Below are 18,539 nucleotides of genomic sequence, written 5' to 3'. Positions count from 1 at the left end.
ATTGCTGGTTGTAGAGGGAGGTGTTTTAGACACTCTGGGTACTGGTCCTAAAAGCACAATGAAAGATGGGGAGGTAGAGGCTCAGTGGGCAGATGTGCCTTCTGTCCAGTTCAGCATCTGGCAAGCAGTGCCTGGGCAGCAGTAAGCTAAAGGGGAAATGAGCTGATATCTCAGAACCTGTATCTTGAGTATGGAGGCAGGGGCCTGTTGCCCTGGGTTGCAGGGCCACAGCAATCTGAGCTTCTGTCCTGGCTCCCTCCTGCAGCAGGCACTCCTTACCAGGGCTGGAATTCTCCTTGGCCACTTCAGTTTTCCCACGTTGGGTAGGCAGGCAACAGAAGCACAGTGCTCTGAGTGCCCAGGAAATTTGCTTCTTCATCAGCTTCCAGCCCCAGAGTGGCCTGGTTCCAGAGGCTATGGGTACATCCTGGGGCTGGTCACTGGGCATGTCTGGCTCTGTGGATTGTTCCTCTTCGGTGAAGCTATGTTCACAATCCCTATGCATTTCCCATACAGAGGTGACTCAGGGGAAGAGAAATTTGCAGACAGGCCATCAGCGGAATTCATGTTGACTGCAGTGTCCCCTGTAGCAGGGTTGATGGTGTTGGCAGGCAATGAATCTTCTGGATCGTTCTTGTCAGTCAGTCCATCTGCTGAATTCAGGACTGCAGTGTCACCTGTAGCAGGGTTGATGGTGCTGGCAGGCAATGAGTCCTCTTCTGGGTCCCTGCTATCTGAGTAGTGCATCACCTCTGAGCAGATGTATGCCTGTAGCCTAACATTGCTTCTGCACTTCATCAGCAGAGCCAGTTTGCTATGTCTCCTCTTCATGGGGTCAGGGAGGCTAGTAGCAACTGCAGGGATGATATTTTGCAGACTGCTATCCTCAGAGCTCAGTTTGAATTTGATGATATTGATGGTGGCTGTGATGTTATCCAACTTCGGTTGTTTTAGGTCTGCTAAAACTTGTTGGCATTGTAGTCAATGTTACACATCGTCTCCACGACCTTGGGGAGGATTTCCTTGGCAGGAGGTGTTACGTGTTCCTCAATATGGCCCAGCCATGGTCGTTGGACAAGCCAAGATGATGTTAGTCTAAACCATATATGAACCGTGAGCAATCTCGCCAAGATGATATAACAGCGTGTAGAAAGATGGTGGGGAATGGGGCACACGGTGGCAGTGATATGATGGTACATTTCTTCCAAGGTGGATTCTTCATAGGGGAAGTGTCCAGTGACCAGGGCATAGAGAACAACGCCCAAGCTCCACATATCCCCTGCCACACCGTCGTATGGTTTTCTGGCTAGGATCTCTGGGGCCCAATATGGCAAGGAGCCCCAGAGTCCATGCAGCATCCGGCCTTCTACAAGCTGAGTGACCAACCCGAAATTGCAAAGCTTAACTTTGCTGCCTCCGCCCAGCAGGATGTCCTCTAATTTGATGTCGTGCTGTGCGATCCTTCTTTGGGGCAGGAAGTGCACAGCAGATGCCAACTGATTGAATATTGGCCTAGTCTCCTCCTCCTCTAAACAGCCCACCTTGCTGATGAATATCGCCAGGTCTTTTCCTACACTGTATTCCATAATGACATACGTGGTCCACCGAGTGTTGATAGCGTGGAAGAACTGGATGATGTTACAGTGTTGCAAGGACTCATGGATGGCTACCTCAGATCTGATGTATGCCACTTCATTGTGTGCTTTATGGAGTGCCTTGATAGCCACCTTTGTATTTGTGGGAAGGTGTTGGGCAAGCATCACCTCCCCAAATGAACCACAACCTAGAGATGTTAGGATTTTAAAATCCTTCTCGAGGATGTCCTCTTCCCAGGGTCTGGCCACGATGTTCACTACGTTGTATTTCGTTGGAAATTCGAGGGACACACGATGCTAGGGGAAAAAAATGATATAGTTTTAGGATGGAAGTTTACAGGTATGAATTCTCTCTCTTGAAATCTGAGATATCCCAAACAACCTAAGGATGCCTTTAAGGCCCAAGAAGTACAAGAAACCATAGTAGAAAAAGTAAAGACTAAATGACTTTTACAAATAGGAAACTGGGTAATAATGAAGAAATAGATAAGACATTCACAAATCAAACCTAGGATGCAAACTAATAGCATAAATGGAAACACGAAATAGCAAAACTTAACCCTGGAACCAAAACCAATGAACTGGAAAGGCACTCACTGTAACAAATCCAGTAGATTGGAGATTCAAAGTCTGTCACAGCCAATATTCAGAACACTTGTTCCGATGACTACCGACAGCTTCTCTGAGATACAAGGACAGGAGTCCAATACAGGCAGTGCCTCAAACAGAGTAGTTGTTAGCATACTTCATAGTGTCTCCTTGTGATGTCACCCCAAGGAGCTGCCCAATCATGGCTTGTCTAACTGACAGTGCTTAGACTAGGTTCTGTGTACCAAAAATAGTGCCCTGAGTGTTTTTATCATGCCTCACACAAAATCCCAGACCAGAATCAAATCCAGAGAGGAATTTGCGTGTGCGTGTGCGTGTGCGTGTGTGTGTGTGTGTGTGTGTGTGTGTGTGTGTGTGTGTGTGCTTTCAAGACACACTGATCCATGGTGGTGGAGCATCTTGTCCCCAAAAGAACTGATAGTTAGGTGGCTGGTGACACTAAATCAGAAGTTGTCTATTCCCAAGTGGCACATTTCCTCCAGCTATCCACACGTCTATATGTTTTACAAATTCCCAAACTAGAAGCCACATTCTCAACACATCTGACATATATTTAACAATCCCACTGTGGTACTTTGAATTAGAAATGTCTCATACATGTGCAACATTTGAACACATGGACACACAAGGCTAGGTGATGGTCCAGTTTGAGACTTTTATATGGTGGAGGCTTAGTGGCAGAACTCCATCAGTGGGACTGTCTTGGTTGAATCAGCATAGTCTTCATGTCTTCTCCTGCTTCTTGCTTGAGATTCAGTTGGTGACATCTCAATCTCCTGCTATCTTCCATGACACTGATCCACCCCAAAAGGCTCTTATTCCTCCATACCGAGACAGACAGGTATGCTCACTCTTTCTTAAAATGCCATGTTTGTAAACTTTTACCACAACAGAATGGTAGCCAATAAACATGGTCTTAGCAGAGCTGGTTGATCCCCATCACCACCCTACCGTGTCATCCAGCAGTCAAGCAGACCCATTGCTGTCACACAGTCACACATGGATCCGTTCCATCCACCTCCACCAGACAAACAATGCCCCCTTCAAGTCCCAGGTCCCGTCCTCCATAGTTGTAGCACAGGTATCGTACTAAATAAACCTGCTTCCTGTTAGTACAGGACCTCCCCTTCCCTCAGAAACCTGCAATGCCATGGAGACATGCTTTGTCTGACAGGAATGAAACTGCTTCAGACTCCCACTGCGAGGCCATCATTGCTAGAGTTCTTATGCCTGGATGGAGGATCTCTTTTAACATGACCGTCTCTGTAGTTCCCAACTTTCTTTGCTCTCCACTAAAGATGCAGACTCATATAATAAGAAGAGATACAAGAAAACTGTGGAAAAGTTAAAAATAGAAATATGAAACTAGGCAACACAGTTGGAAAGATCCAATGGGAAGACCCTATTTGGTTTTGTTACCGGGAAAACTCACTGATGAATCCAACAATCTAAAGAAATAAATGTAAGATCCACAAATATTCCAGAAGTCCATAAAACTGAGGGAAGGCACACTTTCAAATCTTTTTATAAAACAAACTCTTCTCCTAAAGCCTTAGTCTCTAGCCAAGTAAAGACACCTTGAAAAGGGATGAGAATCTGAAAGGGTCAGTGACTTAAGAACATAGGATTGTCCTTAAGGAGAGCATTGGACTGTTTACTTCTTAGTCAGTGACACGTTAAAACGATCATTTTTCATGATCAAGATGAGATGTCTTTGGGCGAACACAAGAGTGAATCTACATACAAAAACTGACAAAAGAGCACAGCATAGTCCGGCATCAATGAACATTGTCACCCATGAAAAGGAATGAAATGCCATTACCAGGGAAAAACATGGAATGAGTGAAAGTTATATTAGAGACAATCCAACTCATCAAAAAGTATTCAAAAAGAAAATCTCAGTAGGATTAGAATTTTAACAGCTGCGTTTTAAAACAAAATTTTATATAGTTAAAAAGAATCAATCAATGACTGTCAAACAATGAAAGACAAACAGAAAACAGAAGAACTAACTTTTTCAGGATCCACCCACTTTGGAATGTCCAAGTCTGTGAGAAATAACTGAGTCCAAATCCTCCCCCACCAACCAACTCCTCCTCTGAGGTACAAGGACAAAACACAGCCTCAGGTAGCGCCTTATGTGGACTGGTCCCTAGCTGACCTCACAATGACTCCCTGTGACGTCACTGGCACTGGGCCAATCACGGCTGAACAAAACCACAGCATTTTGCTATAGTTGTTTTCCCATCTCACTTTCATTTAAATAATTTTTGTTGAAAAGTTTTTTTTTACATAACAACCAGAGTTCCTCCTCTCTCCCCTCCTCCTGCTCCCTCCCCACCTTCTCTTCAATGAACCCCCATCCCCTTCTCAAAAACAATAAGACTTTACAGAGCAAGTCAACAAAGCTTGGCATATCAAATTAGGCTGGACAAAGGCCCTCCCCTGTATCAAGGCTGAGAAAGGTATTCCTCCATAAGGAATGAGCTCCAAAAAGCCAGTTTGTGCAATAGGGATAAATCTTGGTCCCACTGTCAGTGGCCCCACTGAGTGCCCAATTCACAAAACTGTGACCCATTTTCAGAGGGCCTAGTTCGGTCCTATACAGATTTACTATCTGTCAGTCCAGTGTCAATGAGTCCCCACTAGCTCAGGTCAGCTGTCTCTGGGTTTCCCCATCACGATCTTGACCCTTTGCTCATATAACCCCTACTCCCTCTCTTCAACTAAACTCCAGGAGCTTGGCCCAGTGCTTAGCCCAGCAGCTTCTCTTAACTCACTCACTTAGGGACAATGCATTTAGTGTTTGCTTATGTTCACTTTGTGGATTCTCTTGCCCGCCCACAGTGTCTGTCTTTTCTCTTTTCTTTCCTTTCTCTCTCTTTCTCACCTCTCTTCTCCCACTTTCCTTCACTAGTTTGTCCTCCCCTCTTATCCTTGACAGAGTCTTACTCTGTAGTTGAGCTGGCCTCAAGTTCACTGTGTAGCCCTCGGGGTTGCAGAAATCCTCCACATCCCCCAAGGGCTAGGATCACAGGCATGAGCCTGAAGACCTGGCTCTAGTGTCCTCTATTGGGTCCCATAGAGTTACTCCTTGTCACCTTGCCTGCATTCAGAATGACCCAGGAAACTCGTGAGGGACACTACTGGTATGTCTGGGAAGGAAGTCAAGGAAGAGCCACCCTGAATATGGAGGGCACCATTCCAAGGGTTGAGAACCTAGATGGACTCCAAGACAAGGAGCTGGGATGCCTCCTCTCTGCTTCCTGTCTGCCTGAAGAATTCTCTGATATGTGGTGCTGCTGTCATGATTTTATATGAAAATACTCATTGCCCGACCTCTGAAACCCTGAGCCAGAATGAGTACTTTGTCCCTTTATATTGTCACTGGGGTGAAAAACTAACTAATAAAGTTTCTACATCTATATGAATTAAGCACATCGGTCATGCGAGTTCAGCTCCTGTCTTCAACATCTCACAGCCTAAGGACTGACCTCCCTTGCTCATAATGAACCTTGTCTTTGCTCATTGCTCTAGAGCGCGTGAATATGCCCTGTTTCCTACTGTAGCAGAGGCTCTTGGGTCACACTCAGCCTTCCATGGGTCTTTTTTCCCTACTGCTGCTGAAGGCCTGCACAGCAAACCTTGCATGAGTAATGAATGCTCTCAAGAAACTGGACTTAACTCTCTGTGAGGTACCTTCAGCTCCCTAGCCAGAAGTTGACTTATGTAGGCCAGGAGAGCCAATATTTTGCCTCCTGGAGGGCCAGATAGTGGGGTCAAAGGGGACTCTCACAACAGGGGCTCCCTCACAGATCTCCAATTGGGTACAAATTACTCCCAAATACCTGCCTCACAGATTCTTCATTAAGTAGGAAAGAAAAAGGTGGCTGATTTCCACTCGTGCAGTAGCAAATGATCTTGCAGGTATAATTTGGAGTAGGAAAGGGAGTCTGTGTTAGGATGGACTATGATGCTGTGGTAACGGAGATGAGAGACAACGGAAAGGGGGAAGGGAAAATGGAGAGGGGCAGGGCTTTTATCCTGGAGGGATGAAAGACTACCTCAGAATAGATGGGGGACAGAAGAGGCCCACAGACAAATAACAGTTTACGAAGGTAAAATGGGAAGCCCTGGGTTAGGATGAGATGTTTAACTTTAAAGGGCATGATAATTAGGTGAGCCAAAGGGGACTTTTGATAGCTGGGCTTTGGTAGTCAGGCTCAGGAGGAGAAAGTGGCCAAATGACGAAATAGACCTTGGTGGCCACCTTTGGGAGTGTAACCTAACAGGAGTTTTTAGCAAGTCAGAGGGATGGGGCAGAGGGCAAGGCCTGCCAGAGTCATGCTTGCCATGTGTGAGCAGGCCAGAAGTCCTTCAGTGGGCTCCCAGTGGCGACCTGAGCTGGGAAGATGTCTCTTCATGTCACACAGGCTCCCTCTTCCCTGTCCCTTCACAAATGACTCCCAATTTCAGCCTTTGCTTCTTCAGAGCTCAGCCTGTGGTGACTGGTAACTTCAAATATGGCATCCTCGGGTCCTCCATATTCTTCCATATTCCTCTTCCAGTGCTGCTCCCCCGATGGAATGGTGTCTCTGGCTTTGATTCTTGGTGGCTGTGGGGTTCTGGCAGTGGAAGAGGAAAAGTGTTCCTGTGGAATTCAAAGGCTAGGTTATGAGAAGGAGTGGCGCATCCGCCTGGCTCACTGGGAGTGCTTCCTGTGAGGGATTCATGGAGCATAAATCCTCTTTCTAAGTGTTTTATTAATATGTTAAAGACTGAGAGCTGGGAGGTGGTGGTGCACATGCCATAAATCCCAGCACTCGAGAGACAGACTGCAGGTCTCTGTGAGTTCGAGGCCTATCTAGTCTACGAAGTGACTTCCAGGATACCAGAACTCTTACACAGAGAAAACCCTATCTCAAGAGAAAAACAAAAAAGACGGTTTAGAGAGCTGGCCATATGGCTCAGTGTGTACAGACCCTTACCACCAAAATGGAGGGCCTGCGTTTGATCCCTGGCACCCACATGGTCGAAGGAGAGAGCTGATTACCACAGTTGTCCCCTGACCTCCACACTCTTGCTGCCCCCTACAACCCCAAATGAGTAAACAGTAATTAAAAAAAAAGGAAAGACTGCCTGGAGGGGCTTGGAGGGCAGATAAATAGTTAGGTAGTAAATTCATGAATAGTCTTATGGGTTAGATATGAAATGTTCCCCATAGTCTCTAGTTGCCGCCTGGCAGGGCTGTTTGTAGAGGTCATGGAGAGCTCAGGACATGGGACGTCCCTGGAGAAGCACACCCCATAGGAACATGTGGTTATGTTTAGTTCTAATTGTCCCCATTTCCCAGCTTTGTGTCTATGAAAAATGATCAGATCCTTCACCACACAGTCTTGCCGCCTCCAATTTCTAAGTGCATGGCCCTTCTGAAACTGTGAGCCAAGGCAAATCCCTCCTCCCCATGGTAGTGTCTGGTCATAGAAACACAGATGTAACTAATCTGGATGGATGGATGGTTGGTTGGATGGATGGATGGATGGAAGGTTGGATGGACGGTGTTGTGTGGATGGGTAGGTGGGTGGGTGAGTGGATGGACAGACAGAAGACAGCTTAGATAGAATTCGTCAGTCCCAGCTGTGGTGGTCTCACAATTAGAGCTGTTAACTGTTGGTATTCACTTGAAGGACCCTACAGTTCGAGTGTTAATCAGTGATAACATCTGAACCAGGACTTAAGGGAACTATCCTGAGCCTCAACCCTGAGCCTTGATTACGTTCCATGTTTCTGTCTGACTCCATGTGTGGTTTAAATAGGGATGGCCCCACAGACTCGTAGATTTGAATGCTTGGACTTTAGGGGTGGTGCTACTTGACAGGGATGAGGGCGTTTGACCTTGTGGGAGGAAGTGTGTCACTGGAGGTGGTCTTTGGGGTTTCAAATGCTCAACAGACCCAGATTCTCTCTCTCTCTCTCTCTCTCTCTCTCTCTCTCTCTCTCTCTCTCTCTCTCTCTCTCTCTCTCTCTCTCTCTCTCTTCCTTTCATTCTAGCTTAGGTCTCTTGTAAAGCCACCAGTCCCTTGGGACAAGTGTCCTAACTCATGGTCTTATTTAATAGTCTTTATTCCCCAAAAGTCTGACTTCCATAAAACCATAGCCAAGTTACATTTATACCCTCTTAAGTAACTAAGAATAAAAATTTATTTCAGAATGAGTTTTGTGGGAATGCTTTCATTACACCCATCTTTAAACTCATTTAAACAAGCACGCAGAGGGTGTCTAGCCACACAAACAGCATCAGATAGATGTCTTTGTCTTATTTTGGTTTATGGTGGGGGCAAGGAGAGTGGCAGAAGAGGGGCATTGTCTCTGGAATTCTAGTTTCAGATTTTCAACATTACTTTGAAGAAAGCAAGCTAGCTGGAAGCCTCTCTGACAGTTCGATGGTTTCAACACTTATGTGTTTCTCTAGAACCAAGTGCTACAGCATATAGTGTGTGTGTGTGTGTGTGTGTGTGTTTATGAGAGAGAGACACAGAGAGAGAGAGAAAGAGAGAAAGAAAGAGAGAGAGAGAGAGAGAGAGAAAGAGAGAGTTTGATTAGTAGAGGTATACAAGCAAGCAAGAAGGTTCTTTTGAAAAATCCACTTCTCTTTCTGTCTCTCTTTTAACTGAAAATAGATTCTTCTCTCATACAATTAATCGTAACTATATATTTCCCTCCCTCGACTCCTCCTAGCTCCCCCACAGCCCCTCCCCTCTCCTCCAGATCCACTCTTCCTCTGCTTCTCTTTCGGGGAAAGAACAGGCCTCTAAGAGACGACAGCCAAATAGTACAAAATAAGAAAGAATAAGCAAGGCAAAAGCCCCATATCAGGAGTGGACAAGGGAACTCGATAGGAGGAAAAGAGTCCCAAAAGCATTATAAAAAGTCAGAGATACTCCCTCTCTGACTGTTAGGAGTCCCAGAAAAATCACCAAACTAACAGCCATAGCATAGACAGAGGATGTGGAGCGGACCATTGCAGGCCCCATGTTTGCCACTTCGGTCTCTGTGAGTCCATGTGATTCAGTGGGCTCTATTTTCTCTTGGTGTCCTCCATGCCCTCTGACTCCAAAAGGCTGTACTCCCCCTCTACTCTGGTGTTTCCTGATCACTAGAGGGTGGGACCCGATGGAGACCTCCAGTTTAGACTCTCCCTTCCATTAATGTCTGGCCTTGTGCCACTCTGCCTAGTGCCATTGGCTGCAGGAGGAATCCTCTTTGATGACAGGTGGAGAAGAATCATCTATGAGTATAACACAGCATTAGGAATTAGGTTGTACCCTGAGGCTGTTGTGACTGGGTTGGTGTCCAGGTCTCTCTTTTCACAGCCTGAAAGGTACCTTTGGGTGCCAAAGACACTAGAACGTAGGGGTGAAGGCTCCAAATCTTCACCAGCTCAACATAACTACATTCAGTGAGCTGTTTGGAAGTTGCCCAATTGTCAGTTTTCAGAGGGTAATCTGAGTCCTAGCATCAGCCTAGAATGTTTAGAGAGATGCAGAGATAATAACTCAATCGAATGTAACTCAGTCCCACTACTGTAACAAAAATTAGGAAACAACCTTCCTCAAGACCCAGCAATACCACTTTGGGGTATATATCCAAAGGATGCTCAATCATACCACAAGGACATGTGCTCAACTATGTTCATAGCAGCTTTGTTTGTCATAGCCAGAACCTGGAAACAACATAAATGCCCCTCGACCGAAGAATGGATAAAGAAAATATGGTATATTTACACAATGGATTACTACATAGCAGAGAAAAATAATGATATCTTGAAACTTGCAGGCAAATGGATGGAACTAGAAAACACGATATTGAGTGAGGTGACCCAGAACCACAAAGACAGATATCATATGTATTCACTCACAAGTGGCTTTTAGACATAAATTTTTAAAAACCCATCATACAAATCACAATCCCAAAGAACCTAGACAACAAGGAGGACCCTAAGGAAGATATACATGCATCTCATCTACATGGGAAGTAGACAAAGATCTCCTGAGTAAATTTGAGCATGGGGACCATGGGAGAGGACTGAAGGGGAGGGGAGAAGCAGTAAGAAAGGCAGCAGGGAAAAATGTATAGCTCAGTAAAATCAATAAAAAAATCAAAAAATTAAAATAAGAATTTATCTACTAAACAATAAAAGTTTAACTATGAAGTTCAGAAAAACCTAAATAATTATAACCGTAAATCCTAAGTAACTAAGTACGTTATATCCTTATTATTTTTGATGGGGTTGGAAAATTATGATTTGCCCCTCAAAAGCCAAGTGATATATTCTTATTTTCTTGCATAAGTAAGTATATAGTAGATTATTACAAAAACAATAATATTACTAACACTTACATTATGAAATAGAACATTCGCAGGCAAGACGCTCACTTCCCCAGCCTCTTTATTTACAATTAGGTATCCTTAAATAAAATGTTTTCTTATTATGTTTGAAATAGGGGAGAGACAAAGTGGGAGGGAGAGAGTCTAGAAATGAAGCAGCAGGGCATGGGACCTAGAGCACTGGTTGTTTTTGCAGAGGACATAGGTTCAATTCCACGTACACACATGGCAGCTTACAACCATTTATAGCCCTAGCTCCAGGAGATACCACTTGCCCTTCTGGCTTCTGTGGGTCCTACATGCATAAGATGCGCACACACACACACACATGAGCATGAACACAAATAAAAATAAATTATAAGTGATCAAAATAAACTGCAGAATATCATTAACAAGACTAAGGGTGAGGCTTGTGTGTTATTTCACAATTAGGGCAAAAAGCAAAACTTTGAAATGGAACCGGGACCTCAGAGTGGGCAGACATGCAGTTACCTCTGGAGGCTGAGGGAATAATAACCACGTACACTTAGCAGATGACAGTGAGGACGGAAGACAGTGATTGCCAGCTCCTTCCTGTGGTTGCTCTGAGACATGTGCATGGCCAGGGGCCGCATCAGTAATGGGTGGCTCAACCTGGACTCTGGAAGTACATGGTCACATTGCTGTATAGCTGCCTTTACTTTGGGGGGTGAGGAGGTTGAGCATAGGGCATATCCAGAGGTCTCTCTGACCAAGATGATGATATTTTTGAATGGCAGATATCTACAGACCCCTTAAGATTTGTAGAGACCGCCTTCAGGAGACAGATTTGGCAAAATTGTAGATCTTTAAACTGCTCCCCATGTAAAATGTGGTGTATGTCTTCTTCTGTTCCTCATCTTGGTTCACAGGTAAAATTACATTTTTAAGTGGGGTGTCATAGACAGCAGCTGAGGTGTGGCACTGTATGGTAGGGCTGGAGTTCCTAAAGAGAGCCCAGGAGTGGAACCCCAGAAGTTTTGTGGATGCCAATGCCAAGTAATGGCCATCAGAAACAACAGTCACAATGAAATGGAGCCCGCTGGTGCCAGAAGACAGGCTGTATGTGATACTAAGGGCAGGGCCAGGGAGGTGACCCAGGCCCCTTGAGGGAGCCCACAGGACCATGAGTGGATATCGGATGTTGAGCATTGAGTCATGTGTACTGTTGGGAGTTAGATTTTTGACTTCTCTAGATTGTGGCTGTACTCTATTTCAGCTCTCTTGAAGATTAGAAACAAACAAACAAACAAACACATAATCCAATGGGACTTAAATTTTCATATTTCACAGCCCACAATTGAGAGATTTTAAACCTTTTTAAAAAATAAAGTTTTGGATATTCACCGAAGATTGAAATTTAGAAACTTGATATTTCCTTTAAACATTTAAGATCATTTATGATTATTATGTGGCACTTTAAAACATTATTTAAATGTTGTATATTATGATGTCTTTATTAGCATATAATCTTAAGGAAAATAAAAGGCTAAAGAGTTAGTAACCTAGCTATGAGCACCAAACACTAAACATGAGAAACTGGGATGTTTCTATCTTATGATGCAGCCAGAGTTTCAATTCAAAAACTGTTAATGTTTTTAAAGCTAAGTTAACAGGGATAAAATTGCAAGTCCTAATCTTATAAAAGCTTCTAACTTATTGTTAGTAATGTAATGATGAAAATATAATTAGAATATTCAAATTAGTCATCACCTTATACATAACAAAATTCTTTAATGTGTTCAGAACTAAACTTGCAGATACACTAAGCACAAATGTAATTTATTTACAGAAATAAGTTTCATTTATCCTCCTGTATATGTTTTCATGTTTAAGGCTTAGGCAAATAGGTGAAAAGAAGTAAAGTTTACCTAAAATCAGGTATGCTTAATAGATGGCCTTCAAAACTCTTCGGAGATCTGCTGACCGTGGCATTTAAAATGTTAAATGGAAAAAAACTTCCTGCGAGAAACAGAAATGCAGGTCATAAAGGCTTAAGAAGATGATTTAAGGTATATAAAAAAATGTTTCTCTTGTTATGCTATTGTTATACTAAGATTTCAATAGCCATAGCTTTTGCTGTGACTCAAAGGCATGAGTCTACTTCAGCTGTTTTACAGACACCTATAGGTGCTTTTTCTATAATGTAGATTTAAGTACAGATGTCAAACAGTGCTAATGTTAATGTGGACTATAGGGAAGACTACGTATTTTACATCTGTAGCATAAAATATTCTGAATATGTCTGATCTGTGGTGAGTTTAAATCTGAAGTGTCTTGGTTCGATTTTGAGCTGTATGACCAATCTAAAGATGAGGCTGAGCCGTTAAAGGCAGGGAAACCTGCTTTTGTATCCAGGCTTGCCTGGTCTGTATGCTCACTAGTATTTCTTTTATGCAGTTGCTAACACAAATTTTAGTTTGTGTACATACTTATAATTGCTAAGTGTTCTTCATGAATATTTCTCATTTTTATGTAGTGACCCTCTTTATATTTTCATTTTTTTGCTTATGAATGATTTCGTTCACTAACAAAATAATACACCAGTTCATTTGGGGCATTTGCTTTCTCAAAAAATTATTTTCAACATTTGTCTCTCATTTTGCAAGTGTCTTCACCAATGAGGTGTGCTTCTTCTTCTTTTTTCTCTATCTCTCTTTGTGGCCCTAGCTATCCTGGAGATAGTTATGTAGACCAGGCTGACCTCAAACTAACAGAGATCCTCCTGCTTCTGCTTCCTGAGTGCTGAGATTAAAAGCATGTGCCACCACACCTGACCTAAATCTTATAAATTTGTGGCTGTTTTCTGATTGGTTGGATTGTCATCTCTTCTCTTCTGTTCCCCCAATAGAATCAGGGAGTTTGAAGTTGAGGGTTGAGGTTGAGGGTGGGCCAGGTGTGTCTTTGCCCATGCATGGAGGCTGAGGACCAGGCAAGCATGTGTGACTACACTAGGCCGGGGTGCTGGTTGAGGGACCAGGCTAGAGAGCTTAGTCTGAGAAGTTGTCAGCACTGTGGAGATCTCTTTCCTCATAGGCAACTTCCTGCCTTGTTTGCCACTAAGCTTCAGTCTTTTCTTTTTTTCAGCATGAGATTCTTGGGGGATATTCTAGTTTTTTGGGGTCACCCGATGCAAGGGTCTGCTAACCAAAAGGAGGGACACAGGTGTTTCTCCGATTTATCTTCATTCCTGCCAGGCAGTTTACAAGGGCAGGACGCAGGTTGAAAAGCCATATGCGAGATGCTTCACAAGCAGTCTCCCAGGTGCTGAGTAAATAAATAGTCAATACTGATCCATCTTCTGAGCTGTGGACACCTGAGCTGAGCTGATCTGAAACAGCCGGGAATCTCCACACCAGGGCTGTGATCTTTCTGACCCTGGAAGTGAGGACAGCCTAAGGCCGAGATGAAAGCAACAGCCTGAGGAAGCTTCAAATCCTGGTGTCTGTGACCTGCCTGACCTTGGTCCATGAAAGCACTCAAGGTGAGCTGGTTGGGCATTTCATCCTGGCTGTGATTGGTGGACAAGAATCACATGGAGTAGCTGTGGCCTGGCTGCCCTGTGAGCAGAATCAACTGCTGCTGCTCCTGCTCTCTGTCCTGTCCTCTCAGGGAAGTGACACAAAAGCCTGAGCATGTCAACAGAGCTTCTACAAGGCTCCTGGCTGTAGGTTTCCTGACAGCACACACTGACAACTGCAGGTGGATGCAGAGGCCCGGGGGTAACCCCTGGCTAATGCTTTCTTCTCTGTGCTCGGGGTGTCATTAACATTCCAAGTGGCAGGACCAGTGTTGTGGTTTAGATGTGAAACACAACCATGGGATGACTGGTCCTCAGCTGGGTATGCTGGCTGGGGAGGTTGGAGAATCTGTGTGAGGGAGATTTTACATGAAGGAAGGAAGTTGCTTCAGAGCAGGGGGCTTGAGTTTTAAAGCCTGGGCCTAGTTCCTCTTCTTTCTCTGAACTCCACTGCCTGTTCCTTGGAGCTGTGAGTCTCAGAGCCTCCCCGTTGTCATCCACCGTCATCATCCCCCTGCTCCACCATGCCTTCACTGCGCCCCAGTCAGCTGGGACCCAAACTAAATTCTTCCTTCCTTTAGTTCATTGGTTCTCAACCTGTGGGTCGCAATCCCTTCCTGGACTGAAGGACCCTTTCATAGCGGGTGCGTAAAACCAAGAGAAGCACCAGGCACTTGCATTACAATTCATAATAGTAGCAAAATCACAGTTATGAAGTGGTAAGGAAAATAATGCTATGGTTGGGCCCAGCACAACACGAGGAACCATAGAAAAGGATCGCAGCCTTAGGAAGTCTGAGAACCACTGTTCTCAAAATAGCTGCATTTTGCCACGGGTTCTGTTATAGTAACAAGGAAACACATTATCACAGGAAGGGCATTCGTGATCTCTGTCTAAATCCTGACATCAGTGGTCATCAACCTTCTCAATGCTTTGAGCCTTTGCTACAGTCCCTCATGTTGTGCTGGCCCCAGCCATAACATTATTTTCACTGTTGCTTCATGAGTTTAATTTGACAGTTGCTATGAACTAGAATGTCAATATCTGATATGCAGCATGTATTCTCATTGCTGTACATTGACCCAAAGAGGGCAACCCACAGGCTGCCTTCTGTTCCTTGCTGATTGAAGGAATCTGTAAGAGAGAATTATTTCCCACTGTTTGAGCATGGTTTGTGATTGCATTAATTTGGGGGATACCAGAGAATTCAATAGGCAGCCCTGGATCTCAAAGTCAAGCTGGGGATGTTCAACAGGATCCATCCTTCAAGATGGTGAGCATGGTAGCATCCATATCCTGCAGTGGCTTCAGTGTGGGTGTCCCTTAAAACACACACACACACACATACACACACACACAGAGAGAGAGAGAGAGGGGGGGGGGAGAGGGAGAGAGAGAGAGAGAGAGAGAGAGAGAGAGAGAGAGAGAGAGAGAACAAGAGAGAGCACCTTTGTGCTGGTATTGAGATGGGGAGTCTGGTTAGGCCATGATGAGCCAGCTGTCCTTATAAAAGGGCTGTTGGATGTGAGTTCACTCTTCTTCCTTTCTACCATGCAACCATAGGCAAAGGCAGCTAAATGCAACAAGCCCTCAGCAGACACAGAGACTCTTGGCACCTTGATCTTGGAACTTCTCAGCCTCCACAGCTGTGAGACATAACTTTCTCTTGTTCATACCCTCATTTACCAGCATTTGCTCGAGTTGCCCAAGGAGCCTGGGACAAATGCATTCAAATAAACACATGTCCAGGTTTAAAGTATTGGGAATCAATGGTAAAAGGAGGAGAAGTGAATGTCTATTATTAACCACAACAAAGTAATCTCTTCATAAAGAAATCAATAGGAAATTCACCACAGAGACACACGAACGGATGGATGGATGGATGGATGGTTGGATGGATGGATGGATGGATGGATGGATATATAGAGAAATACATTGAAAATAGATATTGCTAATATCAACTAGAAAAAAAGATATTTGTTCAGCCTAGTTCATTGAAAATGGAGAATAAAAATTATACCAGGCTCTATTCAAATTGTGAAATAGTGAGAATCCAAAGGTTGGGTAGGAATGCTCTTTGCTTAATAAAAATAATAGAGATCATGGACTCAGGTATTCGTTTATGATAAGAGACTGACAAAGTCACCCACTGACTAATGCAGCAACTGGAGAAAACTGCTCTACGCTGCAAATGCAACTAATCCTCTGACTTTTTTACCTCATTACTAGCAGTGCTGCCCTTGTGCATACTTTCCTACACTGAGAGTGACGTTCGAGATACTTCAGTACTGCATAGAACATTTAAAATACTGCCCCCAACATTACTGTTTTTTTTAAAGGACACGCCGTGTTAAATTTCAGATACAGGATACATGCAGCTGTGTAAAAAAAAAATAAGAAACATTATCACTAGCTTGTGGGGAGAAAGCAGTGTAAAAAGGGAGCAAGAGAAACAGGAATGAGTTTGGCTGGAATTCTCTAAGGGACATCTGGCTGACAAATCCCCAGTAGTGCTTCTTGTGCCAGGAAAGGTGCTGTGTTCCTTAACCCAGTCCCTCCAGCAGTGTATGCGTGCGCATTCACTCACGGAACTAATCTGGTCACGGATTCTGGCACCACATCGGCCCCAGGTGGCTTAGGAAGATCAGGGTGGGGCTCTCGGGGGCCCAGCTCCCATGGGAGCAGGGTCCTACCGCGTGAAGAATGATTGCAGTGGGGTCAGGCAGAGGGCGCTGTTTGCTGGGTGTCACGCAGACCCTGAGTCGCCCCCTCTGGTTGAACCTCACTGGCGGGAATGGCAGGAGCTGGAATCTTCCAGAAGGAGCACCAGCGGCACCTGTAGGGGGCAGTGTGAGGAGAGCGGCCCCAAACCAGCTGCTTCTCAGACCTCTCCAGTCAGAAGCCAGGACTCATGGACACACTGAGGTAAGGACTGCTGGGGAAGGGAGTGTGGTTGGGGCTGTAGGCGAATTAACCGCTCATCTCTCAGGTCAGCAAGTGGTCCAGAGCATAGACTCTGTGGGGCAAAAAGTGTGAGGAAGTTTTGTGAGTGCGTGAGGTGTGAGTGCGTGGGGCGGTGGGGGGCAGAACACGGGGTGAGGGCAGCAGGAGTCCGGAGGGTGGGGAGGTGGGAGCAGATTCCGGACCTGGAGACAGGAGGCTTCTGTGACAGGCAGACGGGGGACATCAGGGAGCAGAGCTAGCCAGCCACTCCTCTCCTCAACAGGACCAGGCGCCCTCTGGAGATGGTTGTCCTACTGGCCTTGCTCACAGCCATGGTCTTGTCATGGGTGCCGACCGCAGGAGCAAGTAAGTGCTGCATCCCTGTGCCCCTAGAAGAGCCAAGATGATGAAGCTTAGTGACGCCAGGAGACTACTGTGATAGATCACACTAAAGTCCAGGAATGAGAGACCCAATGTCATGAAGGCTTCAGTGTGGGGGTGGGGGTGACATTGGGGGGCAGGAGTGGGCCTACTGGGGATGGAGGGGTTGGGGTATGCTGGTGAAGGCCAGCAAGGGTGTGCTTCTGATTAGGAACTTCCCCTAGGGGCAAGAGTTGTGCACTCATTCCCTGGGGCTCCTGGTCTGTCTCTCCCATCACTCCTCCTTCTTGGAAGGTGGTTTAGAAAACCAGAGCCACCCTAACCTTGGAGCTTCAGCACTGCCTGAGGATGGGGTATTAGTGGAGAGGGTGCCTCCATTGTCTTCCCCAAGCTGGACCTGTGCTAATGCTGATGCAGGAGAGTTTATATTGCCCACCTAGGAAGGGACCTGGAAACGAGGAGGGTGGGACAGGAGAAAGGGTGGCTGTGGAAATGGATGCGCTTTGGTATTTCTGGACACTCAAGAGTGTCTGTCTGAGAGCGTGGGTTCATGCAGTGTGCCCGGATGTGAAGGACCAAGTGAAATACCCAGTGGACAGGTGGGGGAGAATCCACAGGCAGGCTGAGAACTTAGGAGGCATGCACAGACTGTGGGCATGGGGAGAGTTGGGAGCTCACTGGACTTGGCCGCCAGTTGGAATGGGTTTGGTACTGCAGGAGGAACAATGGTCCCATTTTCTCTCTTTTCCAATCCCTGACTTCAGATAGAATCACCTGTCACTCCTGTGAGGCAGAGAACAGCTTTAACTGCACCAATCCAAAGCAGTGTGAACCTCCAGAAAATTTGTGTGTGGTGGCTGCCATCCGTAAGTGTTGCTTCATTCTGGATTCGTCCTGGGATCCTGTGGGCAGGACACAAATGCTGTTAGGAATAGGAGCTGTCAATCAAAAGTGACCCATAAAAAACAAAAACAACAGTAACAGTGATAACACACTCACACACACACACACACACACACACACACACACACAAAACCAAACAGACAAAATGCTGAGAAGGGAAAGTCACGAGCAGCAGGTGCAGG

Source organism: Arvicola amphibius, chromosome 9, assembly GCF_903992535.2.
Source record: "Arvicola amphibius chromosome 9, mArvAmp1.2, whole genome shotgun sequence".
NCBI lineage: Eukaryota > Metazoa > Chordata > Mammalia > Rodentia > Cricetidae > Arvicola > Arvicola amphibius.
The sequence above is the reverse complement of the archived record's forward strand: the minus strand, read 5'-3'. Positions refer to the sequence as shown.